This window comes from Mastigoproctus giganteus, chromosome 5 (assembly GCF_048544385.1).
Source record: "Mastigoproctus giganteus isolate SK-2022 chromosome 5, ASM4854438v1, whole genome shotgun sequence".
In the NCBI taxonomy this organism is placed as follows: domain Eukaryota; kingdom Metazoa; phylum Arthropoda; class Arachnida; order Uropygi; family Thelyphonidae; genus Mastigoproctus; species Mastigoproctus giganteus.
The window spans coordinates 144,672,945-144,698,554 of NC_143579.1; the positions used below are offsets into that span (position 1 = coordinate 144,672,945).

Consider the following 25,610-nt stretch of genomic DNA (forward strand, 5'->3'; position numbering starts at 1 on the left):
ACTGCTCATGGCTGCTGATTTAAATCCTTTGTTTTCCCTTAATGCTTTTTCTACTTTTCTTGTGTTAAATCTTCTTATGTCCTCTCTGAGTCTCTTTCTAATGGCTTTGCATAACTCAGTATACTCAATTTTCTCCCTGTCAGTGTTTTTCTCGCTCTTCATTTGTCGTCTTGGGTTCATCATGACAAGTGTTTCTTGACTAATTTTTTCTTCTTTGGATTTCTGTTTCCCTATAGGTTTCTTGGGCTTTATCACTTTCAGAAAGTTGTAATATTCCTCGTCGATATCTTGGTCCTCAGCAGTCTGCAGAAGCTCAAACATGTTTTTAAGTTCCAGTACATGCTGCTTTTTCTCCTCCTCTGTTATCTCAAAGATCTTTGTATTATTTACGCAAGTCAGTTTTTTCCTTTCCTTTCCTACATCTATATCAAGTGTACATCTTACCATTCTATGATCACTTCCAACATTTACCTTATTCAGGACGGTAACATCATTCACAATATATCTTCTGTTAGTGAGGATGAAGTCGATTTCATTAGTTGTTAATCCATTTGGACTCTTCCATGTCCACTTTCTGTTCACGCTTTTCTTGAAAAAAGTGTTCATTACTGACAGTCCTTGAGATTCTGCAAATTCCACAAGTCTTTCACCTCTTTTATTTCTTTCACCAATTCCAAAATTTCCTATAGTTCCTCTTTCTGCGCTGTTTTGACTTTTTCCAACCTTAGCATTGAAGTCCCCCATTATAATAGTGTAGTGGATTTTCTGCTCATCTAGAAGACTCTCAATTTCGGTGTACATTTCTTCAATCTCTTCATCATCATGGCTTGATGTTGGTGCATAAATCATTATAATCTTTAGCTTGTACCTCTTAGAAATCTTGAGTATTAGTCTTGACACCCTTGGTGATGTACTTTTGAATTCCAAAATGTTGTTTTTAAAATCTTTATGGACCAGAAACCCAACTCCACCTTCATTCCTTTCACTGTTTCCATTGGTGTACAGCAGATTTCCACTTGATAAACTTATAAATGATTCATTTCTTCTTCTTGTTTCAGCCAAACCGATGATATTCCAATTCACATTTTCTGAAACAGCTAAAACATAAATACAGAACCTAAACAGCTTAATATTATTAACCATACAATACAAGGAAGCCTGAGGCTTATGCTGCAATACCCTGAGAGAGAGAGAGAGAGAGAGAGAGAGAGAGAGAGAGAGAGAGAGAGAGAGAGAGAGAGAGAGAGAGAGAGAGAGAGAGAGATGGGGGGGGGGGAAATCACTAAGAAAGAGAAGGTGATGATATCCAGCTCAGGATCCTGGGTTTGCCAACCCATACTCACCTAATCAGTTTTATAATATCTCACCCACCCAAAAATTTTCTTTTTGCTGTTTTCAGAGGAGACAGGCTTTAATTCATTTAAAGATTGCAGAGTTCAATACCTAACACAAACAAAAACTGCAATCTACAAATTAGAGGTCTGCGTGGAACATTTTTTTTTTTTTTTTTTTTTTCATCCAGCCTGGCCCACAGCCCAACCCAATCCGCACCCAAATTTGTTTTTCAAATTCATTACCCATACCTGACCCACACAAACTGATTTTTATCCCAGCATGACTGAAATTTTTAGATAAATAAAATTGCTTGAAGTTTCATAATAAAAAAAAATTAAACTTTCAGATTCAAAGTTCAATATTAATAATAATTATCCAAATATTATTATTAATATTATAAATATTAATTATTAAAAAAAGTTTTCAATTTACTATTTAATAAAATTCCAAAACAAATATCAATATCCACCTCTACCAGCCATCTTCTCTTCACACGCTTTTTATTGCAAATTATTGTGCAGAAATAAAACAGGGTCAACACTGTTGTTGCTTAAATTGGTTCCACGTTCTTGCACTGCTAATCCGGCCGCACTAAAAATTTTCGGAGCTCACACTGCTGGCGGATCATTTCCACCACAAAGAAATACAATTCCAGTGAATTTTGGAGACTTTGGCAAAGGGTATCTTATTGGTCAGTTAAAAGTGTACACAGACAAATACACATTTTTTCTAAAAAACCTTTAAGAATTTAAATACATAAGAAATATATATATGTAAAAAATAGTCCAAAAAAGACTGGAATGTTTGAAATAATAATTCATTAGATTATTTGAACCCGAACTGAGCCCGAATATCGTCCATGTTACCTAGCCCAAGGGTCTGGGTGGACAAAGCCTGGGCCCATGCAGACCTCTACTACAAATACAGAAAACATTAAAAACAGTAAGTGCAGTCTTTAACACATTTGCTGCCTTTTATATTTGCAAGGGTCCTTAATGTGTACCCTGGGGCACTTCTTTTTAGTAAATAGATTATCTGTAAAGAATCATCACACCAATACAGGTAATGTCAGCATCTGTTGTTTGTAGCATTCTAATATCAACAGATGCATCTGAACAAGATTCAGAATCCACATAACTTGAAAGAATTCTCGTTCAGTATCAGATGACATATTATAAAGAGCTGATTCAATGTTATCAGCTTCAACGTAATGTCAAACCCCGGTTCCTTTTCGGTCTTCATGTACCGAGCTTTTGATCCCTTATAACAAGCCTTTATGGTAGGATTTTATAGGAAAACACTTTTTACACAAAATTTTATCAACAGACACACAATAAGGATGATGTTTTGTAAACTAAAGGATTAAAATTCGGCAAACAATCTTTGAAAAATTTTACCTATTCTTCTTGTGGAAAATACTAAACTAGATAAAATAATTTCAACATAAGCAAAGAACATAAGAAACTGTGAACCAAGTACACAAGCTGTTATAATGCTCACTAGACAGTGCAACTGATGCTAAGCAAAGTCCCAGCTGTAATGCCTGTGGTTCAATCAGCATGCCGATATAGCTCATTTCTTGTGCTGTTCCTTTACATTGACCATAATTGAATGAACACATATCTGCATTGATGCACGAAAACTGCAATGTATTTGGATGCGATTTTGCATTCGGGCATCAAACATACGAGGGGTTCCCGAAAAGTAAGGCAACACATTTTTTCTCTCTTGATGATGTTTAATAATACAAAATTGAAATTACACACCAAGAAATAAGTGAACATACACTACTTCTCCACAAAGTCTCCAGTTTTATTGATGCACTTGTCCCAACGATGGATCAGTTTATCAATACCAGTATTGAAGAAGTCCGTGCCCACATGCAGTAACCAACATCACACCACGATGAACTTTCTCATCCGTGGTGAAATACTTTCCTGAAAGGTGTTTTTTCAGAAGGCCAAACAAATGGAAGAAGGCCTTAAGTGTGGGTTGTGGGAGGATGTGACAGAATTTCCCACTGACGAGTGGTGTGGGCAGTGTGTGTGTGTGTAGCTGCTTTGTCGTGCAAAATCATGCCGCTTGTCAGGAGTCCTGGTCGTTTGCATCGAATGTTGGCTTTCAGTTTTTCCAACTTTGCACAGTAAAGCTGTGCATTGATTGTTCCTCCCTTCGTCAAGAAATCCACCAATAAAACACTTTGGCGATCCCAGAACACTTTTCGGACACTGGGAACAGTTTTGAATTTTTTGCACACAGGAGACTGTGGATGTTTCCAAGTCATGAAGTTTTGTCACAGCAGACGAAACCCACGTTTCGTCTGCTGTGACTATGCAAGCAAGAAAATATTCTCCTTCATCGCTGTATCGCAACAGGTTCTTCAGACACGTTCCCATGTGTTTTGTCCTCCTCTGACAATTGTCGGAGCACCCAGCGGCAGCACACCTTTCAAAAGCCAAGGACAGCATGAACAATTTCGTGAACAGTTTACTTACTCACGTTCACTATTTGTGCAGTTTCACTTGCCTGTTTTCGAGAACGATGCCCTTAATGCTCAAAATGTCTTCTGTCTTGCTCGATGAAGGCCTGCCCGCCAAATGTCAATCTTCAATGTCAACATGACCCGCTTTAAATTCATTGCATCAAAAACACATCTGCTTCTTTGTCATCACCTTTCTGCCATATTTTGTTCTTCATCCTAATTACCTTCCATTTATAGGAGACTCAAAGTCACAAATTTTGAGTGTTTGTTGGTGCAATAGTAGCACAACTCAAAATTGGGGTTAAATTTTTGAGTATTCTGGTTACCCATAAGGGAATGTTGAATTTAATTTTGAGTACCACTGGGTATGATGAGATGAATCACAATACATTTCAACAATCACATAATTACTTCAATTCTAAGCAAACTAATTTTAAAAGCCAAATTTTCCTCATCAACTATCTCAGAATTACGATTTTTGAGTTATGCTACTATTGCAGCCAGTGGGCGATATAATAAATATCATCCCATGCAGCATGCAAAAGGCCTAGGTTCAAATTCCATCAATGAGAAGGAATTTAAGGAATATTTTCACATTGTGGGCAAATCAATCGGTCTTGGACAAAGGTAGCAAGGCATTTTCTCTGAAAATCCTTGGGAGGGAAAAAAACCTTGGTAATTAACTGAAAACATAAAAAGTCATGAACAGAAGCAAATTGACCATAAAACACAAACAATTCACAGACAAAAAAGGCACATACACCCAACTGTTCATACAGTAGGGTGTATGAACCACAACTAACCTAATTTGTTACTTAAAGTTGTCTTTTAAACTTGGTAGCTATTAATTTTTATGCTGGAAGGGAATTTAGGAATAACATATTCTGTGTTATTCCTAACAACAACATTAGGAACAACACTGAACAGTTAAACCAGTCAACTAGGCAAGGTACTTTCATGGGCCTTGTTCACACCTTGGCTGAGTTGGTTGGTCTCAAAGTTGGACAGCAAATTTATTTTGTCCAGCAAAATAGGCAAACTTAACAGAGAAAACATGAAATTTATGGACACAAAAGACATAGGTAGTTTATTCTCTCAGGTAACCTGAACCAGTCCTTGAAGGCAGCACAATGGTTATAATCACTGTCCTCCCTTCATCAATAACGTCTACTTTTATAGGCTTTTTTTCACTCCATGGCCAAGTCTGTTAGTCCCAAGCACAAATAGCAATGTTTTGGAGGAGGAAAGCATATAATTTGTTTTTTTATCTACTTGTTTTTTTTTTTTCTTTCTCAGTGCAGCAAAAGCTTCCTTGCACTACACAGCAAATACTATTACTATTTTCCTCTTATGGAAACAGGTTTTTTTTCCCAGAAAAACAGGCAAACCAACCAGAGAACACACAATTTACTGACTTGATACATATTTCTAAGTAACTCAAGGATAATATAGCTAAAGAGCAAGAAAACATTCAGAATAAAGGTTACAACGAAAAGATGAAGAAATGGACAATTACGAATTACCACCTGCTATTGTTAAATGTATTTCATCTAGTAAGATCTAGAAGTCTGATCGATAGTTCAGATGTCTGTTTTGAAGAAATGATTCGTTTGACAAAGTTAAAGACATTAGAATCAAGCTAAGCAGTATTCCACTAAAAACAAAAACATAATAGTAAATACTAGACTTGTGGCACGAATAGAATCTACCACTCTGAAGACCCATATCCATAATAAAGTTCTCTCTGCAAGGTGAGAAACAGAGGAAGCAGCAAGTTCCACAATGAAAGATATACCAATTTATGCAGATATCACTAAGTCTAAGACCAGGGTTTAGAAGTTCATTAAACCCTAAGATTGTTTTTGTAAAGGCTCAATCCAACAAGTATAAAATCAGTGAAGTGAAGGTGAACTTTTAAAAGTTATAAGACCCCCTCGTTAGTGATACAAAAGTGATGGGATTGGGTCCAATAAAAGATAAGTATGTTGATCTAGAAACAGCAATCAAAGACAATTTTCAAACAATCCTGAAATGCCCACAAATTAAAGAACTCTGATTATCTATTGAAAGATCAAAGAAGAAGAATCCAAAGTTAGTTATTTATGATGCTGATAAAGACATCTCAAAGGAGGACTTTGTAGACCAGTTGTGGCCACCAAAAATATTACAACTGATGAAAATAAACAACAAAATCTTATGGCCCAAGACAATTTTAATTATAACCCTAAAGAGAAAAAGCATCTCACTGTAGCTGGCTGAGAGATGCTATGGATCTGGATGCAGCTGAGACCTGAACATCAGGTCTCAGCCGCATTCAGAGAAAGATTTTCACTGTTAACATGAACAATTTATCTTGGTTATTTACTTCTCAAAGGGAGTTTAAATGCTTGAACAATTTTGTTACACTTTCAGGAGAGCTAGACAGTGCAGGTACACCTCTTCACGGTAGGGATAGGTACCCAAAGCAATGGCTGACACAAGGTATCATTTCCTGTCATGGGCCCAATTGGACCCATGTTGTTGTTGTTGTTGGGTTTTTTTGGCGCAAAAGCAACTTTGGCCATATTGCGCCTATCGATTAATGTTTAGTGACGAAGACATTTATATTTCTTAAATATGATTTATATCTGGTCAAAATATCCTATTAATTTTAAATAAGTGAATATATTTTCAATTTTGGAGTTATCGCCTAGGATTTGTGATAAGGTCAGAGAATCTTGGGAAGTTATAGGGAGGTGGAAGGCTGATTGTCGCGCCATGTGGTATTGTGGACATTCTATAAGGAAATGTTTTACAGTAAGTTGACAAGAACAGTGAGGGCATTCTGGAGGATTTGCTTTGGTGAGTAAATAATTGTGCGTAAGATGTGTATGTCCAATGCGTAATCTGGATATAATGACTTCTTCATGCCGATTCTTGCGAAGACTCGATTTCCATGGCTGTAGCTCATGTTTTATTTGAAACAATTTATTGTTTAATTCATTTTGCCACATTTGTGACCACTGATTGTGGAGAAACTGTTTTATGATTGGTCTGTAATCGGTATATGGAACTTTGCAAAACCTTTGGTTTACGTTTATAGGATTCTTTGCTGCTTGATCAGCTCTTTCATTACCTTCAATGCCTGTATGTCCTGGGATCCAACAGAATTTTACTTGCCTCATTTTGCTTTTAAGCTTCACAAGGTGAGCTTGTATCTGATAGAGAAAGGGATGTGATGGAGTCTGTCTTTTTTGGAGAGCTTGTATTGCACTCAATGAATCTGTGTAGATGAGATGTTTTAGAAGAGGGGAAGAATCTATGTATTTTAAGGCCATTTGTAGGGCGAATAGTTCAGCGGAATAACTACTGCATTGATTTGGAAGTTCTTGTGAGAGAACAGTGTGTGGAAGTACCACTGCAGCACCAACTTTGGTGTCTGTTTTAGAGCCGTCTGTATATATATGAAGGTATTCCGAGAACTGTGATGCGTGGGCTGCATGCATCTGTTTTATGTTGACATTTGCCAGAGTGCTTTTTCCCCATTGTTGAAAATAAGTGTCACAGTTTGGCGTGTAGGTGTGCCATGGTGGAATACTTATGCTGTTATCCTCATGTACATTTTCAAAGTTTAGGCCCCATTTTGAAATTGTTTCTTTTAGTCGTATTCCGGCTGGTTTATTTACTGTGGGTTTATTGCTGTAGAGGATTTCCCACTGTGGATTGAAAAGATACTGCCAAGTAGGATGGTGAGGCAGACTTCGGATTTTAATTGCATAGTTTAATAGCAGCATTTGCCTCCGGAGATATAATGAGGGCTCATGAGTCTCTGCATATAAGCTTTGTACTGGTGATGTTCTGTATGCACCTAAAGAGATTCGTAAGGCACTATTATGTATGGAATCGAGCCATTTGATGACACTTGGTCTACACGAACTGTACACAGGGGCTCCATAGTCTAGTCTTGATCTGATTATAGTATGGTATAGGTGAAGAAGTGTGAACCGATCGGCTCCCCACTTCATTGCAGAAAGAACTCTGAGAATATTTAGTTTTTTTTGACAGGTTGTTCGGAGGTATTTGATGTGTTCCAAAAAGTTAAGTTTTTTGTCAAGAATCAGGCCAAGGAAACGTATACTATTTGCTAGAGGTATCAGCCGGTTTTCTAGTTTTATTTCTGGATCTAGATGCATTTTTCGTTTTCTACAGAAGTGTACAGCTATTGTTTTATGTTCTGATAATCTGTAGCCATTGTTTTTAGTCCACAGTTCTATTTTGTTCACTGCACTTTGTAATTGTCTTTCTATCATGTTCATGTTTTGTGAATGGCACGAGATAGTAACATCATCAGCATAAAGGAATGTTTCAACTGTTTTTGGCAGGTCTTTTATAATGGAGTTTATTTTGATGACAAATAAGGTTGCACTCAGCACTGAGCCTTGGGGTACACCTTCTTCCTGTGTGTATATTTTTGACAGATTGTTTTGGTATTTTACCTGGAAGGTTCTAACTTTCAGAAAATTTTTTACCAGGAGTGGTAAGTTTCCTCGCAAACCGATATTGTGGAGATCTTTAAGAATGCCGTATCGCCAGGTAGTATCAAAGGCCTTTTCTATATCAAGACTGATCATTATTAGATGCTCATTCCTTAGAAAAGCATTTCGGATATTTGCTTCTGCTTTTATCATGGGGTCCAGAGATGATCTGTTTTTACGAAATCCGTATTGAGTTATGTTAAGAACGTTATATGTTTCCAGAAACCAGGTTAATCTATTGTTCACCATTTTTTCGAGGATTTTCCCAAGGCAACTTGTTAGCGCTATTGGTCGATAATTTGTAGGGATCGTGTGATCTTTGCCAGGTTTTGGTAAGGCAATTATAAGGGAGTGAAGCCAGGAATTTGGATAGTAGTTTTCCATATAAATTCTATTGTATAGCATAAGCAATGCTTTTAGAGATTTTTCATTAAGTTGTTGGATCATTTCATAGTGAACTCCATCAAGTCCTGCTGCACTTTTCCTAGACTTAGACAGAGCTTTCTGTAATTCTTCTATGTTGAAAGGTTGGTTATATGGGAGTTTTTTGTTGGTTTTAAAATTTAGTCTGTATTTTTCAGCTGCAGTTTTAGTTTTCTGAAAAGATGGAGTATATGCCGATACTGCTGATATATTTGCAAAAATAGTTGCCAGTAAGTTAGCGATTTCCTTGGGGTTGGTTATCTCCTGTCCATTCCAGATTATTAGTGGAGTTGGAACTGAAAGAAATTTCCCATTCAGTTTTCTGATTTTGTTCCATATGACACGGGTATCTGTATTTTTGTTAATTGTGGAGGCAAAGCGTATCCATGATTCCTTTCTACTTTTACGCTGGAGATATCTAGCTTTGGCTCTGGCTTTTTTAAAATTTATGAGATTGATGAAAATGGGATATTTTCGGAAGAGATTCCAAGCTTTGTTCTTCTCTCTTTTGGCTATACTGCATTCTTCAGTCCACCATGCTGTGTCATGTTTATGGCATTTTCCAGATGACCGAGGAACTGCAGCTTCAGCTGCTATTAAAATTTGGTTTGCGACATGAGCTGTAGCATTGTCTATGGGCTGAGTGGTGATTATTTGTTCATCTATTGCTGCAATTGTTTTATATTTAGTCCAGTCAGCTTTATGGAATCTCCATCTTTTTTGGCCATCGTGATGTGCAACATCATTTGTTAGTATTTTGCAGATCACAGGAAAATGGTCGCTATTCAGTGGATTCTTCAATATTGACCATTCAATCAATGGGTATAGGACAGGTGAACATATGGATACGTCAATTGCAGAGGCTGTTCCAGTGGGCAAATGGATGTATGTCTCAGTACCAGTATTAAGGAGAGAGAGATTTTGCTCTTCCAGTAATTTCTCAATCAATTTACCACGTTTATCTTGATGACGGGATCCCCACATGGGATGGTGGCTATTTAAATCTCCCATAATACAGACCGGAGGTGGAAGCTGGGCTACTAACGCTTCCAAATCTGTAAATGAAAATTCTTGATTTGGGGGAAGGTAGAGTGAGACCAGTGAGAAAGTAAAATGTACTGAGACTCTTACTGCAACTGCTTCCAAAGATGTTTGTAGTTGGAGGCGTTTACATGGAATTTTGGAGTCAATTAGAATTGCCACTCCACCATGAGCTCCACAGGAAAGGCATCGGTCTTGTCTATAGGTACCGTAACGGTTCACTGCTGTGTTTACTTGTGGAGTTAGGTTAGTTTCTTGAAGACATATACCTACAGGGTGATATTTATCGATTAGGTTGCGAATGTCATCAATGTTGCTGCGGAAACCTCGACAATTCCACTGTATTATTGTGCGCATTATATTGGCTTTGTAGTTGTATTTGTTTCTGACTTTTTACGAGTAGGGGTTTGCTTGGATCGCTCAGGCTTTTTCTCTTTTCTGGGAAAGATTGGGCGAACTTCCATCTCTTCCTCAGCATGTATCTCTAAGATTGGTTCTTCTGGGACTTCTTTTTCACATGTATCCATATGATCATGGACAGGGAGTTTGTCATCCATATCTATGTTTTTAGTATTTATGGTTGGCCGTGACGTGGAAGGCATTGTTGGAGGAATTGTAACAGGTGTATTTATGGCTTGATTAGAAGTTGAGATTGAAGATGATTTTGCTGATGGAGCTAGGATTGAGCGAGCCCAATCAGAAATAGAGATGTTTGGGGGAATTGTAACGTTGGTTTGAACTGAAGTGGTAGTGGTGGTGACAGCAGTTATTTGTTTATGTTGTTGGACAGTTGCTGCATATGAGCGTGTTGTTGTAATTGGTGATATTTGTTTCTTTGCCTCAGGGTAGGAGACTTTGTGCTCGGTTTTATACTTCTGAATCATTTTTTCTTTTTTCCATGTTTCACAGTCTTTGGAGTAAGCGGAATGGTTGCCTCTACAGTTTGGACACTGTAGGATTTGTGCAGAACATTCGGTATGGGTATGGTCTTTAGAACCACATGAAGCACATACAGCAATCTCTCGACATACTGTCTGTGAATGCCCAAATTTTTGACATTTATAACATCTGATTGGGTTCGGTATATATGGTCGGACATGACAGTTCAAATATCCGGCTTTTACAGATGTTGGTGGATTTGGCAAGTTGAAAGTTAGTATAATGTTTCTGGTTGGAAGCAGTGAACCATCCTTTTTAATTAGTATTCTTTTTACCTGAATAACATTTTGTTCTGAAAGCTCTTGTTTGATTTCTTCCTCGGATACATGTAAAAGATCCCATTCTGTTATAACTCCTTTTGAGTAGTTTAAGGTGGCATGAGGTGTTACTTCTATGGGAGTTCCTCCAAGTGTTTTCAATTTAAGTAGCTTGTCAGAATGCTTGGATTGAGTTGTTTCAACAAGCAGGTCACCTGATTTTAGTCTGCGAACCATTTTTGGTGAGCCAGCGATGTTCTCTAAACTTTTCTGAATCAGAAAAGGAGAAAGCTTGCTGACTGGCTGGTCAGTCAAAGAATGTATTATGAGGAAATGAGGCCAGATATTCTGGTCTGTATCCTTCTTTTGTCTCTTAGCAAAGGAAGGGGTATAATCTTCCTGCTCTCTAGAATGTGATGGGGCATTGAGCCCGCAAGAGTCAGTGTTGGTATAGTCCATCTTTGCTCCTTTTAGCCCTTGGCAGAGAGACTTTTCTGCCAAGATTTCCGGCCCCGCCACGGGGAGGCAGGAGCAGTGCCTGGTGTGACCAAGCGAAAATTAGTAGGTATTAGTAATATACTAGGAGAAAAAAGAAAGGTGGCTTTCCTTCCTTGCTCTGTACAGGGACTTTTGTTACGAGAGCTGTTATAAAATGAATAGATTTTTTAACGATAACAACAAAAAGGAACTGTAAATCGCTTTCTGGAAATCGCACTGGAAGTACTGAGAAGTCGCTTAGTCACAATCGCTTGGCACCCGGGGCCTGGACCCATGACAGGGAATGATACCTTGTTCTGCTTGTCATTTGAGTTATTTTGTTTAATCATATTACTAAACTTTGTTTAAAAGAAATTTTTCTAACTAGCCTATTGAAATTGCTATTTTCTATATTTTAACTTATGAACACTTCAGATTAGGAGGCATGCTACCTACCTGCTCAAAATTATTCATATTATGTCCACATTCTAGTGGGCTTCCCCCTTTCCACACCACACCAGAGGATTTGCCCATTATCTCAGTACTTACTACTTTATAACTAAATTAAAGCTAAAAACAAGTTTTCCTATCAAAAATGAACTGGAATAGAAACCATCTATAATTAGTATTTGGAGCACAGCCCACAGTTTACACCAGTGGTCAATATTGACCCCCAGGGGTCGATATAACATTGTTAGGGGTTGATTCGGGCTCAGGGGTCAATAGAAAAATATAAGACATCATTATACGGGTAATATTTAATTCAGTTAACTTGGATTACCTCCATCCTGAATGACAACGCAATTAGGAGTGAATCGTGGGAACAGTGACATGAATAGGACCTGTAAGATGGAACAAGGTCATGAAAATAGTTACGGAGGCCAATCAAGTAGGCCAAAATGACGTATTTACCAATAAACAGATGTCGGTGGTTCCCACCTGGCTGGCGCAGCGGGAGCAAGATTGCAACACGTGCATGGTTGCTTATTTACTTATACTTACAAGTATTCGATCCCAGTCTCATTTTTGCACATCGATACAAGTGAGCGTTAATGTTCTGAAATTCATCAACATACATATTATAATTCAATCGTTATTCATTCACAAACTAAACTTCTCTATGTTGAAGAGTTAAGCAGGACTGGTAGTTTTGTACATCCTAAATAATATACATGAGTAGGTATATTATTTAGACTTATTACTTTTGCTTACTGACTTCAATTTTAATTATTTTGTTACAACCCCAGTAACCACAATGGCAGCTTCAGATTCTAAAAAGAAATGCAGACAATATTCGTTAGAATATTTGAAACTTGGATTTATTGCTTAATTAATAAACGAAACGAGGCCTGTGTCTTCTTTGTGAAAAAACTTTTAGTAACGATGCAATGAAACCAGCAAAAATGAAAGATCATCTTCAAAGACTCCATCCCGATAAGAAAGATAAAACATCTTGACTTTTTTAAAGAACTGAAAGAGAAATACACACATTGACCAACTATAAAATCATTTATGAAAGCACCTACCAAAGCTGACAATAAACAAGGATTAATAGCCTCCTACAATATTTCTTTTAATATATCAAAAAAAAGAAAACCATTTACAATTGCAGAGGACATTGTTATACCTGCAATCAAAGAAGTAATTGAAACCATAATGAAAAAAGATTCTGGCCCTGTTTTAAAATGCTTACCATTGAGTGTGAATACCACGAAAAGGCATATTGGTGAAATAGCTACTGAAGATGTAGAAAAAAACTGTAGTATCAGAACTCAAAAATAGTAAGTTCTCCATCCAACTGGATGAATCTACATTCAATAGTTCTTCTATTCTTATGGCTTATGTAAGATATAGTAAAACCAAACATCAAATTATTGACGAATTTTTATTTGCAAAAAATTTTGAAAGTGATGGAACGGGGTTAACAATTTTTCAGCAATTGGAGGAATATTTAAATAAGTATGATATTCCAATTACTAATATAACAGAAGTAGCTACAGATGGCGCCCTGCAATGGTGGGCCGTTATCGAGGTTTCGCTGCCTTTCTGAAAGAAAAAGTTCAAGGTGTACGTACTATTCACTGTGTTGCACCAAAACCATTTGGTGGCAAAAACTCTCAGTGACGAACTGCATGATACTCTAAGAGTGTGTATTAAATCTATTAATCAAATTAGAGCTCATCCTCTTAAATCGCAATTGTTGGCCAAACTTTGTGAAAAAAATGAAGTATCAAACCAATTACTCTTGCATACTGAAGTAAGATGGTTGTCTAGAGGTGCAAGTCTACAAAGATTTGTAGAGTTGTTCGACTCAACCCCCCTAGAGTTTCTTACAGATGTTAATTTGTTTTTGAGTGATGAACTGAAGAGAAATAAGAATCATATTTTCTACTTGGCAGACTTATTTTCAAAATTTAATGACATATAGACCTGTCTACAAGGTAAAGATGTCACGATTATTCAAGCTCGGACAATTCTTTTAGGCTTCCAAGCTAAATTAGCCTTATTTAAATCATCATTGTTAAGAAAAGATTTTCAGTACTTTTCGAATCTACGGCAATTGTTAGTAAAAGGTGAAGACTTAGAAATATACACAAAACATCTTCAAAATTTGAGCAATAATTTTAAATTGCGCTTTGCAGATTTTGAAAACATGCACATTCCAGATTGGATTATCATGCCATTTTCTGCAGATATTGAAAATATTGAATGTAACTTACAAGATGACCTTATTGAATTATCAGTTGATCTTGAAGCTAAGACGCTTTTTAAAAATATGACTTTAAGTTACTTTTGGACGAATATAAATGTTGTAGAAAAATACCCAAAACTTTCTGAAGTGGTACTCCCCTTTTTGCTTGCATTTCCAAGCTCCTACATGGTTGAAGCTGGTTTCAGCCATGTTAATTCCATTTTAACAAAACAAAGAAATAAGCTAGACATAGAATTCTGTGGCGATTTAAGGCTGAAACTTACTAATTTGGAACTCAACATTACTAATCTTGTCAAGAGTCACAAAGCACACACTTCACATTGACAACATTAGTAAATTGTATACTAAGTTAATAAAAGTCTTATTTTCATATATATACATTTGTATATATATATAAGGAAGATTGTATTATTGTTATTTTGTTATCTAAACTAAATTTTATATATTATTTATCCATCCTATCAAATATGTAATGTTAAGAAGGACGTCAAAAAAAAAAACGTATCCCTTTGACTTTAAGCCAATATAGTAATATATACTATATTATACATGCAATAAACAATTTAAAAACTCACATAAGCGTCTTTTTTGCTTGTCCTATTATAATTACGTAATAGTAAAATAGAGGGGATCGATAAAAAGTCAAGAATCTCTTGAAGGGGTCGACGGTCAAAGAAGTTTGGCACCCCCTGGTTTACACTAATCATTGCTAACGTCACACACACTATACATAGTGTGTGAGGTATATAGTAATATATATATATATATATATATATATATATAGTCACAGCTGCTGATGTATAGATAATATTTGTTATTTGGTTTTTAGGAGCATTAGCAACTAAGGCCATATTGCTCCGGGGATATGCAGTTTCATTCCCTGACCTTTCCGTATCCTCCATATTTGATGGTCACGGGCTCGAACCCCGGTCTAATCATGAAGCATGTGCTACGCACTGCTGCTCCTGCCCACCTGGCTACGGAGGCGCCATGTATAGATAAACCAATAAATAAGCTTTCAAATGGCACAAGTTCTCTTGATCAGATGTTCAATTAAGGGTATCTAATTTACTTATATCTGGGTTCAAACTCAGATATTCATGAGTAAACAAACAAGATTTTGTTCCACCAAGAAAAGTTCTTTCTTTTATGAAATTTTTTATGAGTTGTATTCTAGTGTTAAAAATAGAATGCAATAACAAGTTAAAAGTTACAAGTTAAGCTAATTTTTAAGATTTCTTTTGACATTTACATTTGTGGGGGAGGCCTAATCAAGCTATTTGCGAGAGGCAATGACTCTACTAATCCAGCCCTGGACAACCAAAGTTCATTTTCATTTATAGAGATATATATATGACTAGCAAGTGGACATGTAAAGAGTACATATCCATGTGCTAGTATAAAAAAGGTTATAATATAAAAAGCCACATAACCATGTGGCTTTTTATGCTGAAAAAACCAGCACTTTCTACACACTAACATGAATTATTCACATTAGTTTTGCACACAAATTAATGAAAAAAAATTCTCTGAATTTTTTATTCATAATTAACTTTTTATATGTACACAGACTGCACTTAAAATCAAACATCCAAAAAAACCCTCATTCCAAAATGTTTCAAATAACCAGGATTCTATTGTACATATTATACACTATGCCTGTCGAATTACAAGGAGTATTTTGTTAAGCAACTTACAAATATATACGAAGCTTGCCGACATAATCTCCTATGATTTCATGCTTTCAGAGGGTGTGAAAACTTCAAAATAAACTAGGATAAAAAGAATAAAACTGTATAAAGAAAAACTAAATGTTGTTAGGAACTATGTTTCCATAAATCATTTTATTATAAAAAAAAGGTTTTGTTTTTTTTTTTTTAATTTTTTTAAGACAAATTTGTTTTGTGGATTGTCAACCACAGGCCTACATTAAGAAACTGTAGCCCTATGTGGTCGACATCCTTTTTTTTTGAGTGAAGAGCCATTTTTGATCTAATTAAAAAAAAAAAAAAAAAAAAAGAAGAATACAAAGTGCTCCACCTCAGCTCAAGCTTGGAGGATGGGGGGGGGGGTTTAAGAAATGGAAGAGTGAGAAAGTATTTTATTAAAAAAATATATTTTTTTGAAATATTATTTATTAATATTGAAAAAACGTAACAAACATCCAATTAGATACAAATTAATGACTTTTTGCTGCTGAACTTCTTCAGCGAGTCGCTCAACATCAGGCAAGTATGCCATAATTTTTATCTTTAAACATGCTGAAAAACTGGCATTGTTCAGATGGTTTCTTGATTTTTAATATAGTTCATGTTAGAAAATATTTGCTTGCAGAAATACATCGAATCGAAAACTGAAAATAAATACTGTACAAATACTAATATTACACAAATGCATATATAGGTGCATGTATACTTGCGTGTACACCAATGCTAGGAGTTTAGCAAATAAATTTGATGAATTTGAGGTACTGCTCAAAACATCAAAGGCAGATATTGTTGGGATATCAGAGACGTGGTGTCACACAGATATAAGGAATGCAGAACTGGAATTTGGGGAGTACAACGTCTACAGAACGGATAGACTGGATAGGAAGGGAGGAGGGGTTATGCTATTAGTTAAGAAATACATAAAATCCAAGGAAGTGAAGCCAGTGGACATCGCTGGACAGTGCAGTGTCGAGTCAGTTTGGTGTGACATAAGCATTCGGAGATCAAAATTGAGAGTAGGAGTGTGCTACAGGCCTAATGACTCTGATGAGCATAATAAGATACTGTACAGGGAAATAGAGTGGGCCAGTAAATCAGAGAGTCTTATAATGGGAGATTTTAATTTCCCAGATAATGACTGGAATTTGGGGGCTGGTCACTCACACACTAGCAAGGCTTTTGTGGATTTATTGGATGATGGTTTTCTACATCAGCATGTTCAGGAGGCAACTAGAGGGAGTAATACTCTTGATTTGATTATCAGTAGTGATTCTTCATGCATTAAGAATCTTCAGGTAAATGAACCACTAGGTGGCAGTGATCGCAGTGTGCTGAAGTGGGATTTACTCAAAGAGGTAACTACCATTAGGGGTAAAGGGAAGGGTTACTGCTTTCATAAAGACGACTACGATGGACTGAGACAGTATTTAAATTCTATACAGTGGGACCAACTGATGATGTTACCAACAGCAAATGCAAAATGGGAAGCATTCAAAGAACTTATCTTGGAATGCTACTAGGCTATACATACCAACTAAGAAATACTGTTAAAGGTTTAGGCCTAAATGGATGTCAGATGAACTAATGAGGCATATGGCAGAGAAGAAACATGCATGGGATACATACAAATTAACACGACACAGAAGCCTATGATAGATACAAGTTGATCTGTAACCAAATTACAAAGGAGGTTAGGCAGGCAAAGGCAGATTACGAGAAATCTTTGGCAAGGGATGCAAAGAAAAACAGCAAAGAGTTCTTTACTTATGTAAACTCTAGAAGGAAGGGGATGAATCAGATTGGTCCACTTGATATCGATGGGTCAACTGTTGATGATCCTGCTCAGGTAGCTAACAAACTAAATGAATATTTTGCATCGACATTCACACATGAGGAGTTATTTAGCGAGGGGAAAGCCAGAGGTGTATTCAACTCTAGCAGTAAGCTAGAGAATCTTGTAATAACTGAGAGTAAAGTGGAGGAGAAATTATTGAAGATAAACACAAGAAAGGCTATAACTGGATAGATCCCATCCGGGGTGGATGGGATCTATCCAGTTATATTAAAGAAGGCAGCAAAGGAAGTAAGCAAACCCTTAGCCATAATTATGAGAGCTTCCTTGGACTCAGGGGAGGTATCCACAGAGTGTAGACGTGCAAATGTGACCCCAATTCACAAAGGAGGATCAAAGGCTGAAAAAGTAATTATAGACCTGTGAGTTTAACTTCTGTTCCAGGAAAATTAATGGAGGCACTAGTTAAAGAAGCACTGCAGGATCATTTAGACAAGACTTCAGCTATAGCTCGGACACAGCATGGTTTTGTTAAGGGGAAGGCTTGCCTGACCAATTTGATTGGATACTATGATGCAATCACAAAGGAACTGGATGCAGGGAATAACTTTGATATTATATACTTGGATCTTAGAAAGGCTTTGATACTGTTGCACATGGAAGACTGCTGCACAAATTGGAGCAGTGTTGCATTGGAGGCAAATTGCTGCTGTGGATAAAGGGGTGGTGAGGGGGAGAAGACAGAGAGTGGTAATCAATGGACACTGCTCGTTGTGGACTAATGTTATTAGTGGAGTCCCTCAGGGCTCAGTGTTGGGTCCATTATTGTTTTCTGTATTCATAAATGATATTGATGAGGGTATATCAAGCTTAATGTCGAAGTTTGCAGACGATACAAAGGTAGGCAGGGTTGTCAAGGACACTACTGACACTATGCTGCTGCAATAGGATCTGGAAAGGTTGAGCAGATGGGCTGAGAGGTGGCAAATGAAGTTTAACATTGACAAATGTAAAGTACTACACATGGGAAACAGCAACCCCAGAGCAACGTATCAACTCTGTGGTACTACACTGACAGTGGTAGAGAATGAAAGGGACCTGGGGGTGGTTGTGCAGGCAAATATGAAGTTCTCTGAGCAGTGCAGGCGGGCTGCAAGAGTAGCTCATGGTGTATTGTCAATGATATATAGGAATTTTTCTAGCAGGGATAAGGAGGTGATTATTCCCTTGTATAAGGCAATGGTCAGGCCACACCTAGAGTACTGTATACAGGTCTGGAAGTCTCATTTCAAGAAGGATGTAGAGCTGCTGGAACGAGTACAGAGAAGGGCAACAAGATTAGTGAATGGAACAAAGGGGTGCTCTTATGAAGAAAGGCTTAAGTTTTGCGAATTACAGTGTCTGGAGACTAGGCACCAGCGAGGTGATCTGATAGAGGTGTACAAAGCCTTGAATGGTTTGAGCATGCTCAATGCTGATGGGATTCTTCCTCTTGCTCAGAATAATCACCTGAGAGGGCATAAATTCAAATTGAGGAAAGACAGATGTAGGATAGATGTGCCAAAATTTGCCTTTAGCCAGCGGGTAAATCACAAATTACCAATGAAGTTAAAAGCTGAAGAATCACAGAAAGAAAGCCTTCAACCTGATCAATTCATGAATTATCTATGTATAGCATCTTCTTGTGGGAGAAACATCAATCAAAAATTTTAACAAAGTAGTTCTTAGAAAGAACTCTTTTGTCAGGTAGGTGGAAATCCAAGCTGGATATTCCTACATACTTGGCCAAGTAAAAATCTTAGAATTAAAGATCCTAGTTGTTCCTTTTTTTTTTATGATGCAAATAACTATATCTGTAATAAAGCTGGTGAGCTAAGTTATTAAGAACGTACTGGCTAACCAGAAAATCTCAAAGTGGATATATAGCCCTTAAATACCGAGCAATACCACATGGAAATAGAATGCTGAGCCAAATATAGTACAGGCCTTCAAAGCTACTAGCTCCATACAGATTAAGGGAGAAAGCTTCTTTTAAATACATTCTTTAAAAGAGGAGCCTACTTTGGAGAATACATATATTTCAAAAAACATATATTTTTTTTGCAATGGACTGTAACAATTACACTAGAAATGTTTACAAGCAGGAGTATGCTATTAATATTTCCAATAAGTATGCTTATAATAATTCTAAGGAAGTGCACGAAATATGCAGGATAGCAATGAATAATCATTTCTTTATGACATGATGGCCCATCATTTCTTTATAACAATGCCACATGGCTGTCAGGGGGGAATTTTCAAAGTTTCATCAGAAAAAGATGATCTGAAATGAATATTTATTCACATGTCTGAATATACCAAAGGCAGTGCATCCAGTAACATGGTTGGGGAATGGAATGTTGAGTCAATCAGGTGTGACGTAAGCACAGAGAAAGCAAAAATGAGAGTAGCAGTGTGTATAGGCCTAATTACTAATGAGTACAATGAACAATTGTATAGAGAAATAGATTGGGCCAGAATATCAGAATGTCTTATCACGGGGGATTTTAACTTTCCAGATATTGACTGTAACTTACGGATTGGTGACACACACACACACACACACATGCACAAGAATTTTGTGGATATATTGGATAATTATTTTCTACAGCAGCATGTTTCATGGACAACCAGAGGGAGTAATTCTATTGATCTGATTATTAGCAGTGATTATCCTTGCATTAAGAATCTACAGATAAAGGAACTACTGGGAGGCAGAGATCACAGTGTACTAATGTGGGATTTACTTAAAGACATAAATACCATTAGGGGTAAAGGGAAGGGTTTTTGCTTTCATAAATTTCAGACAGTTTTTAAATTCTTTACAGTGAGACCAACTGATGATGTTACCAACAGCAAATTCTAAATGTAACGCAGTGAAGGAATTAATCTTGGAAGCTACAAGGCTTTTCATTCCAACTAATAAATACTGTTAAGGTTTAGATCTAAATGGATATCACATGAACTAATGAGACTCGGGGCAGAGAAGAAAAATGCGTGGTGTATATATATAAATTAGCAGGCAACTCGGAAGGAAGCATATGATAGATATAAGCTAATCTGTAATCAAGTCACAAAGGAGGTTATTCAAGAGAAGGCAGATTATGATAGATCTTTGGAAAAGGATGCAAAGATCAACAGGGAACAAAATAATATAGTAATAACTGAGAGCAAAGTGGAGAAGAAATTGTTGAAGTTAAACAGAAGGAAGGCTGTTGTTGTTATTTGGTTTTTAGGAGCATTAACAACTAAGGCCATATTGCTCCAGGGATATGCGGAAAGGTCATTTCCTGACCTTTCCGCATCCTGCGTATTTGGTGGTCACGGGTTTGAACCCCGGTCTAATCAAGAAGCGTGTGCTATGCACTGCAGCTCCTGCCCACCTGGCTACGGAGGTGCCGTATATAAGGAAGGCACCTGGAATGGATGAGATCTACCCAATGAACAATGAACAATTGTATAGAGAAATAGATTGGGCCAGAATATCAGAATGTCTTATCACGGGGGATTTTAACTTTCCAGATATTGACTGTAACTTACGGATTCCCAGTTATATTAAGAGAGGCAGCAAAGGAAGCAAGCAAACCCTTAACCAAAATTATGAGAGCATCCCTGGATTCAGGGGAGATCCCCACAGATTGGAGATGTACAAGTGTATCTCCTAATTCACAAAAGGAAATCAAAGGGCAATGGAGTAATTATAGACCTGTTAGTTTAACATCCGTTTCTGGGAAAATAATGGAGTTACTGAGTTAAAGAAGCAACGTATGATCATCAATACAACACTGCAATTATACTTCAGACAAAGCATGGGTTTGTTAAGGGGAAATCTTGTATGACCAATTTGACTGGATACTACGATGTGGTCACAAAGGAACTGGATGCAAAAAAATAATTTTGATATCATATAGTTGAATTCCGGGAAAGCTTTTGATACTGTTGATACATGGTATTATGCTGCCATAGATAAAGGGAATTGTGTGGGAGAAGTTAGAGTGGTAATCAATGAACACTGCTCTTCGTGGAATAATGTCATTAGTTCACGAAGAGTCTGGGAGACAGTGTTGGGCACGCTGTTATTTTCTATACTTATAAATGATATTGATGAAGATATATCAGGCTTAATGTCTTAATTCGCAAATGATATAAAGGTTGGCAAGATTATTAACAACAGTAGTGACAGTACCCTACTGCAACAGGATCTAGAAAAGTTGGGAAGATGGGCTGAGAAGTGGCTCAGGGTAGTGGAGAACAAAAAAAGACCTGAGCGTAATTGTGCAGTGAGATAAAGTTTCCAGAACAGTGGGGTAATGCCAATGATACACAGGAATTTTGCTAGCATGGATAAGGAGGTGATTATTCCTTAGTATAAGGCAATGGTCAGGCCACACCTTGAGTACTGCATACAGGATTGTGCAGGCCTCATTTTTGGAAGGATGTAGAGCTGCTGGAAAAAGTACAGAGAAGGGTAATGAGATTTGTGAGGGGAAATTAACTCTTTCCAGGAAAGACTTGAGTTTTGCAAATTGCAGCGTGTGGAAACTAGGCACCTGTGAGGTGTTCTGACAGGTTAAAGGCTTTGAATGGTTTAAGCAAGCTAAATGTTGATGAGATTCTTCCTCCTGCTCAGATTATGCACTTGAGGAGGCATAAATTCAAATTGATGATGGACAGTTGCAGAATAGATGGGCAGAAATTTGCCTTTGGCCAACAGGATTGAGGGAACAAAGTTTCATCTATCAATGTCAAAGCTGATAGCTTAAATAAATTCAATGAAGTTCTGGACTAACTTGGAGTGAATGGATGAGATGGGAAGTGTTTTCTTTCTTTCTTTTTTGGCTGATGCTGTGTAAGTTTGCTTTCTTACATCATATGCCACTGCTAATCCATGTTCAGGATGTGCATTAGATATATATCATTCATGACATTTTGGGATGAGGAAGCTCTCTGCCAAATGGGCCCACATGTCTGAATGCCAATCAAAAGCATTTGTAGTCTTCAACTACCTATCTTCACTATTCTCAGCAAGATGCCAATTCTTTTTTGATATGAATTGTGACCTTGGATCATAGGTGTTTCATTATGATCAAGAGAGCAAACAACAATCAAAGGAGTTGGACACAATAAGATCCCCCCATCGAACGAGTTCCACAACCAAGTCTGTTGAAAAGGTCATGGCTTCTGACTTTTCAGATAAGGATGGGAATTTGACCCAGTCATTGACTACCTGTTAAACAGTAGAAGGTTGTGCTGAGCATTATTAATCACTTTTGGACAAACTGAAGGAGGCACTGAAGGCCAAATACAGGGGGAACACTCATAAAGAGTGAGTTTGTAAGACAATGCTCTAACATGCATGCGTGCACATGCACACACATACCAAATCTGGTTTAGCCAGTTTGGTAAGTGTGTGTGCATGTGAATGCATACATGTTAGAGTATTGTCATACAAAGGACCCTAGGACTACTACATCTTACCCAAATGACATTATACAAGCAACAGAAGCTTCGTTTAGAGAGCAGTCTTTCAATTTCTATTTGACAATTACAAATGATGGAACATTGTATCAGAAAGTGTGTGGAGTTGAAAGACAAATATGTTGAATAAACTATACAGTATATATAAGTGGATCATTTTGTTTGTTTCTATTACAGACTACGAACTTATCGTGGACTGTAATAGATATGTAATTATCTTATGTAATTATGAAAAACTAATGATTCTTTAGTTTGAAATCGCAGCACAAATCAAGGGGGAAGATACAGGTGGTTCATATCCAGTGGTTACAGTAGCCATTCTAATAGTTATATTCTTTTTGAGGTGAAACATGCCTTTGATAGCTTAGAAATGTGTTTTGGTTCATTATTTTGTAGAAAAATAAAACCAGAAAGTTCCATTTTCTTCAGCAGAGGAATGTAAATTTGCAAAAAAATTAACATTTAGATTCCTCTACTAAAAATATAAAAAGCCCAGAGCATTACTAGATACACTGGTTGCGGGGGAAGCTCTCTATTAAAATTCAGGGTGATTCTTGTATTTTTGACGTTGCTGAATTCAAATATAGCAACCATATTGCTGTAACACTAACTAATTTTAAGGGAGAAGGGATTAAAGTAAAAACTAAGCTTGCAAAAAATGATTTCATATATTTTAAGAAAATGTTACATACAGTACTAAATACAGCATAAATTATTGCAACTTCATTTCTAAGCTGGAAATGAAGCTGCAATAATATGTGCTGACATAAAGGCCACCTTTGATAGTCTCAAAGTACATGCCCTTCAACATGCCTTCCAAATAAAAGGAAACTTGCTGAAGTTCCTGCAGACCCTACTAACTTGTTGTTCCATTTACTTCCATACAGACAGTCTGATCCTCCAACGACCAGTCCATGAAAGAATCTGGATAAGGTGACAATGTGGCACCTTATCCAGACTCCTCTTTACCGCAATGATGATCCCATTTTGCCAGGGCAGGGACAATGTATACATGTATGCAGATGACATTAAGATTTTAACGACCATCCAACCTTCCTTGTCAAATAGTGCATTGTATGATCAGATCAACCATAAGCTTATAGAGCTATTCATATACTCAGATAAATTTGGCCTGGCCCTAAATCCACAGAAGACTGTAATGATGGTGTACTCACTCAAAAAAGCATGTATCCTAGACCATCCAAAAATAAATGGGATGCCTATCACAATTGGCACAACTCAGAGATCTGGGATAATATTTGACACCAAACTTAAGTTCATGTCATATATTGACTTATCACATGATAATGACTTATCACAATGATGATAATGATTGACTTATCACATAGTTCACATATTGAACTATCAATGTTGGACAACCAAAAAACACCTCTTGCATGTAAGACAAACTATGACCACTACATGGTATATAACAGTGTATTTGGTCATATTGTATGGTACTGAATTGTGGGCATCAGTCACCCCTACCCACATTAGAATAATACAGGGTGTCTCAAAACTATTGGTACAAAAGTTTAGGGGAGGTAGATAATATCTAAAAGAATGTGAATCGCATAGGAACCCATAACCGGAAACATCACCGTAAGTCAGTAGACGGCGCGGTAGTCGCTGAACGAAGAGCATGCATCAATATACGAACTATGAGCTGGCAGACATACACCTAGTGTATGGATAAGCAGAGGGCAATGGATGAGCCACTCAATGAATTTATGGAGAACGCTTCTCAGACAGACATGTACCGGACCACCGTTTGTTTCACATGTGCATAAAAATTTGTGCGATTATGGGTCAATTAGAGGTAACAGGAGTAGTGTGGGCAGACCACGTTCGACGTGAACTCCCACAATGGAAGGAAGTGTTTGTTTGTTATTTGGTTTTTAGGAGCATTAGCAACTAAGGCCATATTGCTCCGGGATATGCGGTGGTCATTCCCTGACCTTCCCGCATCCTCCGTATTTGGTGGTGACGGGTTCGAACCCCGGTCTAATCAAGAAGCGTGTGCTACGCACTGTTGCTCCTTCCCACCTGGCCACGGAGACGCCTGGAAGGAAGTGTGTTGAATGCCATCCAGAATAATTCTACTACCAGCACACGTGCTGTTGCCTCTGCCTTAGGAGTGTCTCGATGCAGTGTACAGCATGTCTTGAATGACGATTCCTTACACCCATTTCATCTCCAAAGGGTTCAGTTACTGCTCTCCCAAGATCGTCCTGCAGGTGTGGCCTTTGCGCAGTGGTTTCTCCAAGAAAGTGTTCAAGACTTGAATTTTCCAGCCTATGTTTTTTTCACGGATGAGGCTTATTTCACTTGGGAAGGCTTATTCAATCAGCACAATGGGCTCACGATAACGCACACGATCTGCACCCCCATGCGGCACAACATTGCTTCGC

General features: G+C 37.4%; 1 protein-coding gene across 4 annotated transcripts in view; it reads right to left on the reverse strand.

Moving 5' to 3' along the window:
- hfp (Poly(U)-binding-splicing factor hfp) overlaps positions 1-25,610 on the reverse strand; it is a 654,778-nt gene that overhangs the window by 537,383 nt on the left and 91,785 nt on the right. The window contains exon 2 of one of the 4 annotated variants that reach the window (XM_090374211.1): positions 15,879-15,953. The exons of the other annotated variants lie outside the window; for them this stretch is intronic. The gene's annotated coding sequence lies outside the window, so the exon portion shown is untranslated. The remainder of the gene's footprint in view (positions 1-15,878; positions 15,954-25,610) is intronic. 4 annotated transcript variants of the gene reach the window in all.